Raw genomic sequence first — 16,102 nt, 5'->3', positions numbered from 1 at the left:
AAAACGTGTAGCGCGTCTTGGTATCGCTAGTCGTATCATTGAAGAAAAACAGTAGCCTTCTCGCGCTGTTCGTTGGTATCGCATTTGGAGTCTTGTCGTTGATCCTATCATCACGTTTTCGTTACTAGACGCTTCGAGATTTGCGATCTCACGTACTTTCATGTCGAGTTTACTGTTTATCTTACGACTCTGACGAAATTACGAGAACTGTGAAATTCTCTTGCCTCTCGGTGACGCATCTTCTTTACGAGCGAGAAAATCTCGCGGTATTTTTCCGTGCGAATCGACAACAATAAAATCTTAACACAGTAATAGAATAAATGTGTTCATATGTGTTCATATTAAATTTTTCTATGCTCGAATTGCAGGATATGGTTGTGAACAGAAGAAAAATTCTAAGATCTTCCATCTATCGGAAATAAAAAAAGAGCATAATATTCGTATACGAACAAATTAATATTTAGAATCATGTCAGTACGTTTTCAGATTGCATAGTATTAGGACCTACGGAATATTGTAGAAATGTCAACAACTGGAGTATTCGCTAAGCTGAAACCTGAAAAAGGATCTGACTATTATATCTAAGATAAAATGTAGAGAAAATATACTTGTTAGATATGAAATTACCTATTGCGATGATACATAAGCGTTCGTTGAATCGATATTGTCGTTAAGCGTAGTGAGATCGGAAGATTATATCGTCATTTATAAAATATAAATCTCTACTTCTGATATTCGCATTTACTCCCATTCATCCGATATAAGGGCTAAAATATTGCCAGCAGCCGAAAACTTTTCATTCTGCACCTGAACGGTTACTTGAGCAACATTCTGAACTGCAATAGTTTTTCATAGATCTTTCCATGCTGTTGTTAGCACCAGGTAGCTAAAATATGAGGTCAACGACAGATTTATCGAAAAAGAACTTTTCTCTCCCTCTATCTCTCTCTCTCTCTATCTATCTTTCTACCTAACTCTCCCTCTCTCTTACGTTCTACCTCACTTGCATCCCTTCTGCGCATCTTTCTCTATCATACACGTCACGGAAAGAACGAAGACGAATCACGACACGTAAATACATAGTTACTCCCATATAATAATCTCGCTGTAAAAATAATTCCATTCAAAAGACATGAAAAGGGGGTAACAACGAACCCTATGACTGATAACTATATAAGTTTTAATGCTAGTCGTTTACACTTTCATTTCGAGGCGAGAAATTAAACCCGTTTTATGAGTTAAAACATTTTTTAACTCATAAAATGTTTTCTGTTAAAAATATTTTTATCTAATAGTTTTCTTAGCAAATACGTAGCAAATTCCTCCTCCATCGAAAGTCACTCCTCCTTCGAATTAAAGAACTCTTACATTTCCAAACATGATAGACCTGTAGAAAAGAAATGAAATATATATATATATATATATAGAGAGAGAGAGAGAGAGAGAGAGAGAGAGTGAGAGAGAGAGAGAGAGAGCATACTTTGAAATGGAGAACGACTTTTTATAAAAAAAACTTTGTTTAGTATATTTAAGATGACGCAAAAACATACTGTTTCTCATTCTAACAAAAATAATTGCTAATAAATAACTGCGATCAGTATTCGATCGACTTTGGCACAAGTTTGATATTGATTTTATTTTTATTTCACGAGATCGACGAGAAACAATTATTTTACAATTTTTCGATTTTTTCACCATTTAACATTGAAAACAACATTTAATAATTTTCTATTTTTAACCGTTTAAATAATAAAAACCGTCCCATTTTTTCTCGCTCTTTTTTTTAGTCATGAAATAAAGCTCCTGCATGATCTCCCGTATCGAATTTACAATAAAAATAGCGTACGAATTTACAATAAAAATTTATTTAAAAATACACGAAAATCAGGGCTTGATCTCGTGGACAGGATAATCCGATCTCACAGAGGAGAGTTATTCGTAATTTTAATTCAAAAAAATCATCCTGTATATGCAGATCAATTGAAAATTTATTCCGATCACAATTTAGTAACCGAACATACGATATAAAAAAAAAATTAACCTTAAATCCCTTTCGCACTTTTGAGAGATGATATCTGACAAAGACATGTCCGTGACAATGTCGTTTCACGATAAATTGCTAATTCGATTATAATTAACTGACGATGCACATACACACATATATACATATTCTATCGCATCCGTGTCGAACAAGAAATGTTTTGCCGAAATGGATGCCGCACGATCGTTAGATCTCTATAAAAATGCTTTAAAAAACATTAACATGAACATAGTCATGTATAATTTAGATAAACATTAATTAATAATCGTTTAATTAAGAAAATTAATTAGATAAAAACTCGTCGTCTAATACTAAAGTGGGATAAATAAAATTGCAAATGTGAAAATGATAAAAATAAATAAATAAATAAATAAAAATAAAGAAGAAAAAAAAATTACAAGATAAAATATTGGACTCGTAATCAGTGTGGCGATCACCGATGTGTTAAGATGTAAAATGATCTACAGAGAATCGTGTCGCGTTTGCATTCACAGTTCATTGGTTTAGGATATTTTTATGTTAAAGCTATGATCGAAACAAACATAAGAGTGAAAAATAAAAGTTACTCTCACTAGAATTGGTTATCTAGTAAGCCCCGCTGCTTCAATATAAACACTTCCCTTATAAAACAATAGAATATATTTCTACGCCCCTCTCTCATCACTTTCTCTCTCTCTCTTTCTCTTTCTCTTTCTCTTTCTCTCTCTTACGTATTCTTACAAAGTACTTACGTTTATATTAGAACTATGATAAACGATAAAAGCAGTTGAGAGCCTGGAAAAAAGCATAGAAATACATTCTATTGTTTTATAATGGAAGTATTTATATTTAAGTAACGAACAGAATATAGCTTACTCGATGACCAATAATAAGAAAAAAAGCGTCGAAAATCAAATATTACTTTTTCTTTCGCTATTATCGCTGTTCTTATCGTTAATATATACATAATCTTAATAAGATAATGGATATGGATAAATTTATAAATAGTAAATTAGAATAATTAAAAAAGAAACGTTTATTGAATCTTCTTTATGAATTTAAAAAAATTCAAATAACCGTAACAACTTTGTAACTATAGTATTATTACAGCTCTACTACAAACATAGCAAAGAAAGATATACCTGAACTTCTATCACAGCTCGAACATAAATACATCCTTACCAGACGACTCAGTTTGAACTTTGAAGCTTGCTACTTCTTTATGTCGTGTACGATATGGTTTGTTACCACTTTTCAGGAGAGAACGCTATATTTCTAGTAAGTCGGACTTAGGATAATATATACTCAAGAAGCCAAAACAATAACGTTGCTTTCGATACATAATCAAGTTTTAACATTCGCTACGAGTGAAACTTGCTTATCTATTTCCGAAAGGAAACAACGCCACCTGTGTATTAGAATGTTAATAAGATGACAGATCGGTATCATGTAGATCGACGGTAGATATCATATAACCAAATAATTACAAAATACGCCAAGAAATCTCTTATTACTACAAAAATAATATAGCGGCGTTGTCACCATCATTGTCTCTTTATCGTTCTACAAATCGTTATAATATCGTAGTTCTATTGCAAATATAACCGTGAACATTACGGGGCTCTTTTCAGTGACTACACATGCTTAAAAACCAGCGGACATTAATGATTTAAATCTTTTCTCGGGTTATATTGTTCAGCCAATATTCATGTTCACGATAAATTCTCGTTAATTTAATTATTTTGATAAAATGATAAAATCCGAAAATCCTTAAATATCAATATCGTCGTTAGTGAAGTGCAAAGATCCAATTTATATTATATAATTGAATTTTATATATATAATTGAGAATCGCACAAATATAAAAGTAAGTGACCGCCAAATGTATCCATAATAATCCACATCCATCGTGTATATAAATATATTAATGAAAAATTATTTCGCCAATAATTTCAGAATAATATAGTATTTGCATAGATCCATTTGAAATATTATTTGAGTTTACAATACATTTCGATCATGATCAATACTATTATATGTAAAATATTCTTTTTCAGAACTTTTCAATATGAGAAGTTTACGGAAATTCACAAACTATAGTAGATGGTAATTTGATCGGACTAATTGGACATTTATTTTACATTATTATTAAATAATATAATTGATGTTTGAATAAGTCTTTAAAAAAAAAAAGGAAAGAGAACTATCATTCTCCAAAAACAGATTGTACGAATTTCTCTAAGAACAGAACAGCGAATAATTTCAGAACTTAAAGTACCGTCATTAATATATAACGCATAGTCTTAAGTTAAGTCATTTCAAACCAATTTTCTATTGTTTATTTCTCTTTCTATTTCTTTATTTTTCACAGATTAAAAGGGATAACAAGAAAAAAAAAACGACAAGAACGACGTTGATAGGTCCAGTTAATGTATTCAAGTGAAGCAACGAACGGAAATGAAAAGTAATCATAAATTCGTTGCAAAGTGACGATGTAAAAGTATGCGTAAGTGCTCGAATTAATATTTCAATAACTCGGATGAAAGAATAGAAATACGCGCGTAATAATGCACGCGGTGAAAAGAAAGAAAGAGAAAAGAAAGAAAGACAAAGGAAGATGTCTCATCGGATATTCGTATGAATTAGTTGTATTTAACTAAGCAACGAATTGAAAATATAGGACTAGCTTATGCGTATAATAAGAAAAAAATTCTAAATAATCATTAAAGTATATATACATATATATATACATATAAAAACAACCAAGATGATTTTGAGATTGGTCAAATTTCAGATAAATAAAAAAATTATAATAGACGAATTCGTTGAAAGACGGATTAATTCGAATATATCCAGCTAGAAAATTTTTTTTATAGCAATGATCGTTATCATCTAATGCCCTCGTACAAAGGATATATATATATATCTCACATATATTTGTGTCTACGTTTCTTAACAGAAATTAAATAACAAAGAGCTTTAGTAAACATTATCGCAAACTCGTCTTATTTCAATAGATTATAAACAAGCACGATCAAAAACAAAGTCAAAGTTCATTTCGCGAATAACGTACTCGTACTTTGTTATTCTAAACGTTCCTTTGATTTCCATACATAAATAACTTGAAACCGGAACGAAATATTAGAAATAAATTTAGTAGAATTTTGAATTCTTTTGAATGAATTCATTCGGTCGACTTGATCGGCACACTTTTTGTGCTAAGGTTTGAAAAGAAAGATGGAAACAAAAAAATGGAAAAGAGTAGGAAGTACACACAGTTTCTTCGTAATGTATGCTACTTCTCTTAGAAAGTAAAAATCTTCGTGATGTAGAAATTCTTGATCGAAGGATCTATTGTTAAAATCTTTCTCTCTCTTTCTCTCTCTCTTTCTCTCTCTCTCTCTCTCTCTCTTTCTTTTGTTTTCCTTCTTTTCCTTCATCTTCCTTGACACGAAAATACATATATAATAGCGGACAACAAAAGGTCAAAATATTCCTTTAATAAACACAACAATAGTTTATGCTTCTGTATTTGAAATACGCCGGTGTTTACTGATCTTTTCTCTTTCGGGTCCTCTTCTCTTTACTTTATGTTTTGAAGATTGAAATTTCACAAACTAATTTCTAAAATATAATACAAAATTTTTTTTGAAAATTTCTTTTTCAAAAAAATTTTTTTACAAATTGAATTTACTTTACAAATTCCTGGCTTCATTTTCTAACATATTTAGACTCCATTTTTAGCCCTAACAATCTTTAAGAATTTATAAGCTCGTTCATATTCATTTTTAATCATTTCTTATCCCATCTTTCACATTATCTGCAAACTTTTCACGAATTGTTTCCACTCTGAGTAAGAAAAAAGAGGTTAAAAACGAATTGTATTACTTCATAAATACTTAACAATAGACCTTTCCTTTCTTCTGTATATTTTTTCCATTAACTTTTATTACTTTAAGGTTTCGTTTTCTAGCCATCCTTAAAATAAGTTTCGTTCGATGAATTTTTTTCATGACCTTTGCTATGTAAGAAAGAATATTATTAAAATATTATTAAAATATATGTTAAAGAATTTCATGTAAAATATTTCATAATAATGATTTAATATATATTTTAATATAACTTGGTTCGAATGATTTACATTCACACAAGAAAAAATCCAAATAGAAATAATAGCAAATATCAAAAGAATAAAATTAACAAATATTCCCTAGAGTTAAAAAATTTTTAGCAGAATTATTACAATAATCATCTTTTAATCCTAAAAATCTTTGTGGGAATTCATTTTTTCTTATATATTTATCCGTACAAATAACCACTGGTATTAAAAAGACTCCTGGGATTAAAGAAACTGATGGTGAAAAGACGAGAATAATAACTATGGTAAATCGAGAGAAAGTCATTTCTTTTTTCCGTATTAATAAATAACTAATTATTTCCATTATCTCTTAATAACTTTCTACAAGATGTCATATTGTCAATAGCGTGTAATACATCACACGTAATTCATCGCATCGTAATACAAAAATGTTTTTTCACGTAAATGTAAACGCAAAAACATATTTGCAATTTTCTTTGATATCGCAATCGTGTTTTAATAACTCGTTGTGTTTCTACAGTTGATTAACGAAAGTTTCCGATGAACTAGGAGTACAGGAATATGGTTGTTGGGTGACTTGATCTTGATGCCATAAAACATTTCAACAGTGAAAACTCTTAAATCTTGTCTTAACGTAATCGTGATTAATCAAAGGAAAACGAATTTATAGGAAATTTAACAATTGAAAAAACAAAAATTTCTTCGAAATTCTATATACCTGCTATTAATATTACTACGAATTATAGTTGCTAATCCTAAGAATTATAGCTGCAAATACATTTTCCTGGAAATTGATGTATTTCTGACAGAAAAGAACATGAAAATTAAACAGTACAGAAAATTATTAATTTGGAAACTATTCAAGCAATCCATAGACATAACATAATATCGTCATGATAAATAATATCATTAGCATAATATCGCAGTAAAATGCTTGGTGAGAGAGACGGAATTAGTAAAAAAAAATTAAAAGCTCAAGCACATTAAGTTATATAGATAAAAAATATGCTCCCTAGTTCGGTGAAAAGTAAAAAAGAAATAAATAAAATAAATAATAATTTCTTGTCAGAACATATTATAAGAAGTCTTAATTTTGTACGCCAGTTTTTACAACTTTAACATTTAAATTTATTTCAAACGATTAATAATAATACATATTGTCTTTATGATAGCTCCTATTCTATTAACTATCATTCTACATATCAATTGAAATCTCTTGTGACTAGACAGAATAACCGCCAAGTTATTTGCACGAATTTGAGAGGCATATCAATTATAATGTTAAAAAACACGGAAAAATTATTTCTTTATAAAAATTTATTTTTTCTTTTTCATTATCATAATTTTATAATTCAATATATACAGTATACTATTTAAACGAATATAATAGTACGTGTAATAATAATTTGTGGGAATTATTTTAAGAAAATACTTTGATTTATCTATATGTTTAAAAGGAATACACACTATCGATGGATTTATATTTACATTCATTAGAAATGTATTTATATAACATTGCCAAACCTTATATTACAATATGAACAAAATAATGTATCACCATTTGACTTATTTGCAAATTTCGGAAACGATCACCTGAAATATGATGGACATTGATATTGAGGACGATCTTTAAATTAGTTTTTTAAATGATCCTCCGATTGAAGATCTACTGATTCTCCAAACGATGAACTTCCAAGCAGTATACCAAAATACGGAGGGCATTTTATTCGACTTTAGAAAATTCATTTAGAAAATTTTGATGAAATTTCTTCATCGAATGTATCTTCTGAGAAAATTTATCAACGATCAAATTTATATGCTATGCCTATTCTTCAGCTAGTACAATTTATTCTCATTGGAGGAGGAGAATTTTTTTCGGTCGAATAATCATTCTATCCTTCCTAAGAATGGTGAGAACCAGCAATTACTTAGATTCAACAGAACCAACGAATTTCTATTGGGAAATGTTCTATATGGAAAATCAGTACAGATAGGAGTATTGTATACTATCTTCTATAATATTTAAACCGTTAATCAATTGACTGCAATATTAACCATGACAAGCGCCATATTAATAGGTGAAGGGTGGATAACCGTTATTAAAACGAAAATAAGATTCTTCGAAGAGAATCATCGAGAAGGAATCGTTGTTTTCTGCATTGCGTTTATCGATTCGACATTCGAAGTTCTAATTTCTTCTTGATTATTCTCTACTGCCGATCTTTTTCTTGATCCACATTTTGTTGGCAATAGATTTCATCAGCAATAGATTTGTTGAATCCTGGACATTCGATATCATCAACGTTAAGTGAGTATATTTTCTTAAATGTAATTTGAGTGATAATATTGCAATCTATAATAAGTGAGCTAATTTATACTGTTGAATATTTAGTGAAATTTTGAATGGCTATTTAACATTGTATTGTTTACGTGAAAATAAAAACATTCGTCATATTAGAATGGTTTATAACCGAAATGATTTGTTAAGTAATATTCAAAATGATGCTGAATAATCTATTAGGAATCTATAATTACGATCCGTAAGTAGTTTGTCATCTTTTATATCGACGATGTTACAAAATTCTTTATAGTTACAGCAATGAATTTGACATTCTTTGTATCGAAATATTTTTACTCTTCCCTTGGAATTTATATCGATGGTAATAGAAATTTATGATAATTGGCAGTAATTGGCGATTTATTTTCCTGAACTAGGTAAAGTAGTATCGTTACATTCTTAAGAGATTTCTGGAATTCTTTTAATGTCTCTGTCTATTCCAATATTTTGAATATCGAAATTGTTGTTATAATAATTAAATATGCTCGAAAATACTCGCTCTACAAAAACAATAGCCAGTTTAAAATCTATTATTTATCTATTAAACTATCGCGTAATAAAAACATGTATTAAATAAGTAAAATTTTTATATTAGTATAATATTATTTTTATTATTTGCCTAATAATTAATTAAAATAGTTAATTTCGTTAATAATAGTTTATATAGCTTTTCTCATAAAACGATGTCTGTCAACATACCCGATTAAATTCGCTATGCCACAAATTAGATATGCAAATTATTAGATACGCAAATTAGATTTTATGCATTATTCCAGATAGACATGGATTTATAATAGTAATCATCATTCCTTCTAAGATCATCAATTGGTTTAAATTCGGTGAATAATATCGATAAATTATATTCATTAAAAAAAATTATTCATTGTGCGTTACGAAGAGTATTGTTAAAGTGTATATCATTTGGATTATCTTGGGTAAGGTTTCGAGTTAATGAACTGCAATTTTCCTGAGCAAGTTCCAATCATGAGAAATGTAGAATTACTAGCATATCCGTCCAGTACTATTCCATATTCGTCACACTCACCCCTTAATAATACTTTTCTCTGCAGTGAAAAAAGAATCAGTTTTTTTTTCGATAATCGAGAATATTCCATTGAAGATAGAAAAGTAATATTTTGCAGGAGGGAAAATATTACAAACGATAGGAAATGAGGAAAGGCGAAACAGCGGGAGGGGTATCTACTTATGTATGTTTGAAAATAGGTATACGTGAAATCTTACCAGCACGGAACACTAAATTAAGAGAAAAAAAAAATAAGAAAATGGGAGTTTCTGACGATTATTCACTACAATTGTATCTATATCTATCTAATTGTATCTAATCCCAATGGTTATGGTTGAAGAATTTGGTTTAAATGCAACTTCTTTTTCTTATTCAAACGAACAGATTAGCGTCTCGTGGAAATGAACTAAGTAATCATTTGATAACTTCAAATTGATATTTTGAATAATAATATCAACAGTAAATTAATCGATAAATTTTTGAGGATACTTCATAAGGAAATATAATATATAATATATAATCATTAATGTAATGCGCTATGATCTGATCATTGCGTTACATAAGTCTATTGCTATGATTTGTCTCTGACAAAAATGACAATTTTTGTCATTGTCAAAAAAATTGTATGGATTAAGGAAGAAAATATTCAAAAAATCGATTTATTTCGACAATCGATGATCTTCCAATAATTATGACTCTTTTTATATCATTATCGTTTACTTTTTACTTTCTTATATCATAAAAAGTATATCGTGTTAAATGAAATTATTCATTTTATTAAATTTAAATTGTTTCATTTTATTGAAGATATTAAATTAAGGTTAATTTTACAATATAATTAATAGTTGCTATTAATAATTTCTATTAATATTGGCACTGTATTCTTGTTTCAATCAATAATCGATAATATATAGATAAAAATAATTTCCTATAAAAAAAAAATATTAAATCAAAAACATAATTTGTCCCATAATCATCATCCAACAAAGTTCATAAAATTGAAAAACGTAAATTGAAAAACGAAGCTTCAGTCATTTTCATTATATCCATTATTTCTACGCCGTATCAATCTATACAAAATTATTAATATTTTATTCATCTTTTTCGAAACAACAAAAAATGCACACTTCTAAAAATATATATTTCTGTATAATATTTACATGTTCTTTTCATAATAAACTCCTTTCAAAAAGGTATAAGTCTCGATATTTATATTGTACTATAATTTTATATATATGAATATTACATAATTTTTATGTAAAAAAAACATGTACCGAATCAGAAAGAGTGATTCACAAATAAACTTTTTGTAACTTCGAGTAACTTTATTGTTTTTCCATATAATTTATTACATATTTCTAGTAATTAGTATACTTAAGTACTAGAGAATTAGAGTTCTGATTAGTCGAAGTTTTGCTTAAATAGAAAAAACTCAAGAGTTAAAATTTGCTACAGCTATTAATAATTATTATAATTTTTATGCTTTCTTTTTTTATTAACACGTTAACTGCCACGTAAAATATTGACAAAATTTCGTTAGAACACACCTACCATAAGAAGAATGAAAATGTCGTTTGCATATGGAGACGATATAATGAACGACGCTAAATATGACTATAGTCTGGAAAATTACAGTAATTAATTCTATTGGAATATAATGTAGACAACTGTGGTAAAAGTAGTTCAGATCGTATAGTGTTTTATATGAGAAAGTTTAAGAAGAAAAATAAAATACTCGCGTAAACTTGTTATACAACTTATAACTAAGAATTATAGCTGCAAATGCTTTATTCGGTGATATCATTTTCGACAAAAAAGAATATGAAAATTAAGTAATACAGAAAATAGTTAGTTTAAAAATTACTAGAACAGTTCATAGACATAGCATAATCTCGTCATGATTTATAATGTCATTAGCATAATATTGTAATCATTAAAAATACTTACTGAGAGGGACGAGGTTAGTACATAACATTAAAAGCACATGTACATTACTTTATATAGATAAAAGTACACTTCCTATATCGGTCAAAAATAAGAATAAATAAATAAAAGGAACAATAATCTATTGTCATATTATAAAATTCTTGAATTTTGTTTGACAAATTTAACAACTTTATATTATTGTTTATTTTAAGTCATATAACACATATAATAATTATGAATTCTATTTGTTCCTATTAACTATTATTCTCTATAGCAACTTGAATTCGTGACCAGATAATATGAAAGCCAAATTATTCGCATGATTTCGAATAGCACAGCATTTATTCAAAATCATGTAAAGATTCAAAAATTTATTTTCTTTTATTATTATAATTTTATAGTTCAATATATAAAATATTCTATATAAATGAATATAATAATAGAGGTAATAATTCGATATTGAAGTTCATGTGAAAATTAATTTGTGGAGGTCATTTTCCGGAATTGCTTCGATATATTTATATGAAGAAAAAAAATCCACATTGTTGATGAATTTATACTCAACTTTATTAGAAGCCTACTAATCATTACATTGCTAGATCTTACAATATAAACATTTTTTTAAACGAATATCTGAAATATAATGAAGATTTATATTCTGAACAATCTTTCAAATAGTTTTTCGAATGATCTTCTGATCGGTATTATTATGGTTCTGTAATTGATAATCTTCTAAGCGATCTTCCAAGCTACAAAGAGAATTGGAGTCGATTTTATAAGACTCGTTTAAAAAATACTGATATTGTAGCTGAACTTTTCTTCGAGCAAATGATCATCGTTCCAAGGAAGATGAGAAATTACATAGATTCAATGGTACCAACGTTTCCTGCATTTTTTTTACAATAGGAAATGTTCTAGATTTTAGAGATCAGAACAGATTAAACTGCATACAATGATCTATAATTTTTAATCCATTGCTAGACCATTAATCATGATAATTTGTGGTTAAAATAATTAATCAGCATTGAATTGTTTACGCATAATAAGAACATTTGAATATTCGATTTTTAATAGAAATAATTTTTTAAATAATATTTCATATGGTGCTAAATAATCTGTCACGAATGTATAATTTGGATTCGCTAGTAGTGTGTCATCTTCTGTACTGATTATATTACAAAATTCCTTATAGTTACAGCAATGAGTTTGGCATTTTTTGTATCGAAATGTTTTTACTCTTCCCTGGGAATTTATATCGATGGTAATAGAAATTTGCGGTAATTAGCAATAATTGACGATTTATTCTCCTAAACTAGGTGAAGAATTATCGTTACAGACATTTCTGGAAATCTGTCTCTGTCCATTCCAATGTTTTGATTATCGAAATTGTTGTTATAATAATTTTATGCTTGAGAATACTCGCTCTACAAAAACAATAGCCAGTTTAAAATCTATTATTTACTTATTAAATCTATTTCTTAATGAAAAGATGTATTAAATAAATAAAACTTTTATGCTAGTATAATATTATTATCATTTAATAATTAATTAAATTAATTAAAAATTTATTAAAATAATTAATTCCATTAATATTAGTTTATATAGTTTTTTTCATAAAACAATATCTTTCAACATACCGTTTAAATACTCTGCGTCAAAAATTGAACAGAAAAGAATATATCTATTATTCCTGATAGACATGATTTTTGTAACACTATTCAGATCCATTAAAAATAATCAATTTGTTTAAATTCAGTAAATAATATAGATAAGTTAATATTCATTTAAAAAATCATTCATTGTGAGTTACGAATAGTTTGTTAGAATGTATATTATTTGGATGCTGTTGAGTATGATTTCAAAATAATAAACTGCAATTTGTATCTGAGACAGTTCCGATCATAAAAAATGTATAATTACTAGCATATCCATCTGATAATATTCCAGAATCGTTGTACTCATCTCCTAACTTTTTTCTGAAAAAAGTGAAAAAAGAATCAGTTGTTTTTTTTTTTCGATGATCCAGAAAATTCCATTGAAGATAGAAAAGCGACATTTTATAGATTGAGAAAAAGAAAATATTGCGGACGATAGAACACGAGGAAGATTGAGAGAGTGAGAAGAGTATTTACTTATGTATATATGTGTGAAAATAGGTATACATGAAAGCTCACTAACACGGGACAATAAATCAAGAAATGAAGAAAAAAATAGAAAATGAGAGATTCCAACGATTACTACAGTTCTATCAGTATTATTCCAAGCGGGTATAGTTGAAGAATAGTGGGAATATTATTGCTCTTTGTCAATTTATTGCTACTAATTTTGAAGGGGCATTGTTGAAAAATTTCAGTAGTTTGAAGGGGCATTGTTGAAAAATTTTAGTAGCTTGAAGAGGCATTGTTGAAAAAATTTTTAAATAATATCTAGGAAAAAAATATTCTTAATCGAATAGTTACACTCTATGTATTGAAATCGTATATTAGAAATACAAATATGTTAGATCAAATACGAAAAAGGATAGTTTGAACAACATAAAGGTTAAATCTATTGCCGATGATATATAAGCTATAAATAAATCTTCAGTTACCATGAGCTTTGTACACCTCTTTTTTCTATTGGCTAGAAATATCAAAGAAAATAAAAAGGAAAAGTAACGTAAGTAGGTCTAGTAGCTTTATTTAAATGGAGCAACGATAGAAATGAAAAATGATATTTTTGACTTTTGGCCAAATCTCATTGTCCCTTACTTTATCTACGAGCCGAGTGTCATAAAAGGAGGCTCGAGAACCGTCCGTCACGTTTCAAAGAGAGGAAAAGAAGTTTTCACTTTCAAACCCATTTTATTCGTTAACATCGAAAAAGGATGAAAAAGAAAGAGTGAGGAATAATAAAATCATTTTTTGTTGATATCACTTATATGATTAAAAAATTATTTGCCTATTTTAAATCGTGATAATAGAAACCGATAATCGTGTCTACGCTTAAATCAAATGTCAAATTTTCGTAAATAGAAAAGTCGCGGCAAAGAAATAGTGGAAACGATATAAAATGTATGAGTGCTCGAATATCATTGAAATGACTCGAAGAAAGTAATGGCCACATTTAAGAAAAAAACACATACAAAGATGAAAAGAAAAGAATGGAGGGAAAAAACAAAATATCGAAATATATCCTTATTTATATAAATTAGTTGTTTTACATCAAAGTAACAAATCAAGAATATATGACTGGGTCGCTTAAGATAAGAAAAAAAAACGCGAATAATCTTGCAAAGTTTATTTTAAAGTCTATGAAATTTTCTGAGAATAAAAGATTTCAATGAGCGTTAATAACGTAACCAACAAATTCGCGGAAAACAAATCGGCGAGAAGGTTACCAATCGAGAAAATATTTTACATTAAAATGACGAATGATTCTCACTTAATACTCTCATACAAAATGCTCTTCATTATCAAAAGCATTTATTTATCAAAAAATATTAAACAGGAATAAGAAATTTAATAGATATTATAATAATAACTTGTCTTATTCTAAATAGATTATAAAAGACATACGATCAAAGACAAAGTCAAAATTGATTTTGCAAAAGACAGTTTTTCTCTCTTTTTCTAAATATTCCTTTAATTTCTATACATAAGTAATTAGAAAGCGGAACGATACATTCTTTGGACCAGGTAGGAAGATGTAAAAGGAAAAATATAAAAAAATAGAAAATACATATACCTCTCATATACTATATACCGCCCCCTCTCTCTCTCCCTCTCTCTCTCTCTCTCTCTCTCTCTCGCTCACCTTTCTTCTTCTCTTTACTTCAAACTCAAGTATTAGAAGTTAATTAACTTAGTTTACATTTAATATTAAAGGTACAAAAAATTAACTAAGTCAAATAACTTCTAATTTTCAAAATACAATACAAAATGAAAAATGCAAAATGAAAAATTTATTCAAATTTACCCTAGACTATAAGTTCACGTCTCTAATACATTTTGTCAGTCACATCGTCGAACTAATAATTTTTAGAAATTTATATATTCGTTCGTAACCCCACTTTCGATTCTCTTTTACTTTTACTACCCGTACTCCCTGAATTTCTTACGAACTGTTTCCGCCCCCAAGTACCTTACTTGACGTTAATGACGTCATTATTTGGTAATAACGAATCATATCATTCCGTTTAGCGTTATTTTTCTTTTAGGATATTGAATACCGAATAATCTTTTCCATTTTTATCTCAGCGTCCTCCTTTCCATTCTTTTATGTCCTTTTCACTGTCTTTAAATACTTTTATGTTTATTGTGATTTTTTTGCTATCCTTGAAGTTGTTCAATAAACTTTTCTTTATAATTTTTCTAATAATAAACTGTTAACTGTATCATTTTTTTCTATAATACATTTATTATTAAAGTATATATCAAAAGATTTCATCATAAGAAAATAATATATAAACTAGATTCAGATAACTCATATTCGAAAGAAATAATCCAATGGAAATAATTATTGCAAATTTTATATGAATAAAGTCAAAAAATTTTTTCTTAACTTTAACAATCCTAATCTGTACTATTCAATCCAAGTTATAAATTAAAACTACAAATTCAATTCAAACTATAAATTAAAACTTATATATACATAAAGAATAGAGATTTTTTTGTTTAAAGAAAATAATGAAAAGCTAAAAAAATTTTCTCAGAA

General features: G+C 27.9%; 1 protein-coding gene and 1 long non-coding RNA gene across 3 annotated transcripts in view; one reads left to right on the top strand and one right to left on the bottom strand.

Moving 5' to 3' along the window:
- Nucleotides 1–3,380, bottom strand: LOC118451055 (uncharacterized). Its single transcript, XR_014982428.1, has 4 exons — nucleotides 3,203–3,380; nucleotides 2,773–2,815; nucleotides 628–1,387; nucleotides 1–556 (listed from the first exon to the last, which is right to left on the bottom strand). It is a non-coding gene; the product is annotated as an uncharacterized LOC118451055 (long non-coding RNA).
- A 216-nt stretch (nucleotides 3,381–3,596) lies between these two features.
- The window catches only part of hpo (serine/threonine-protein kinase hippo), a 44,977-nt gene continuing 32,471 nt past the window's right edge, over nucleotides 3,597–16,102 (top strand). Inside the window, exons 1-3 of one of the 2 annotated variants that reach the window (XM_035887045.2) lie at nucleotides 3,597–3,887; nucleotides 4,078–4,294; nucleotides 4,392–4,526. The gene's annotated coding sequence lies outside the window, so the exon portion shown is untranslated. The remainder of the gene's footprint in view (nucleotides 3,888–4,077; nucleotides 4,295–4,391; nucleotides 4,527–16,102) is intronic. The other variant, XM_035887055.2, reaches the window with a different exon arrangement.

Source organism: Vespa mandarinia, chromosome 8 (assembly GCF_050613455.1).
Source record: "Vespa mandarinia isolate Hongniang chromosome 8, ASM5061345v1, whole genome shotgun sequence".
Taxonomy (NCBI): domain Eukaryota; kingdom Metazoa; phylum Arthropoda; class Insecta; order Hymenoptera; family Vespidae; genus Vespa; species Vespa mandarinia.
Note: the sequence above shows the minus strand (reverse complement) of the source record. Positions and strands in the feature narration are given on the sequence as shown.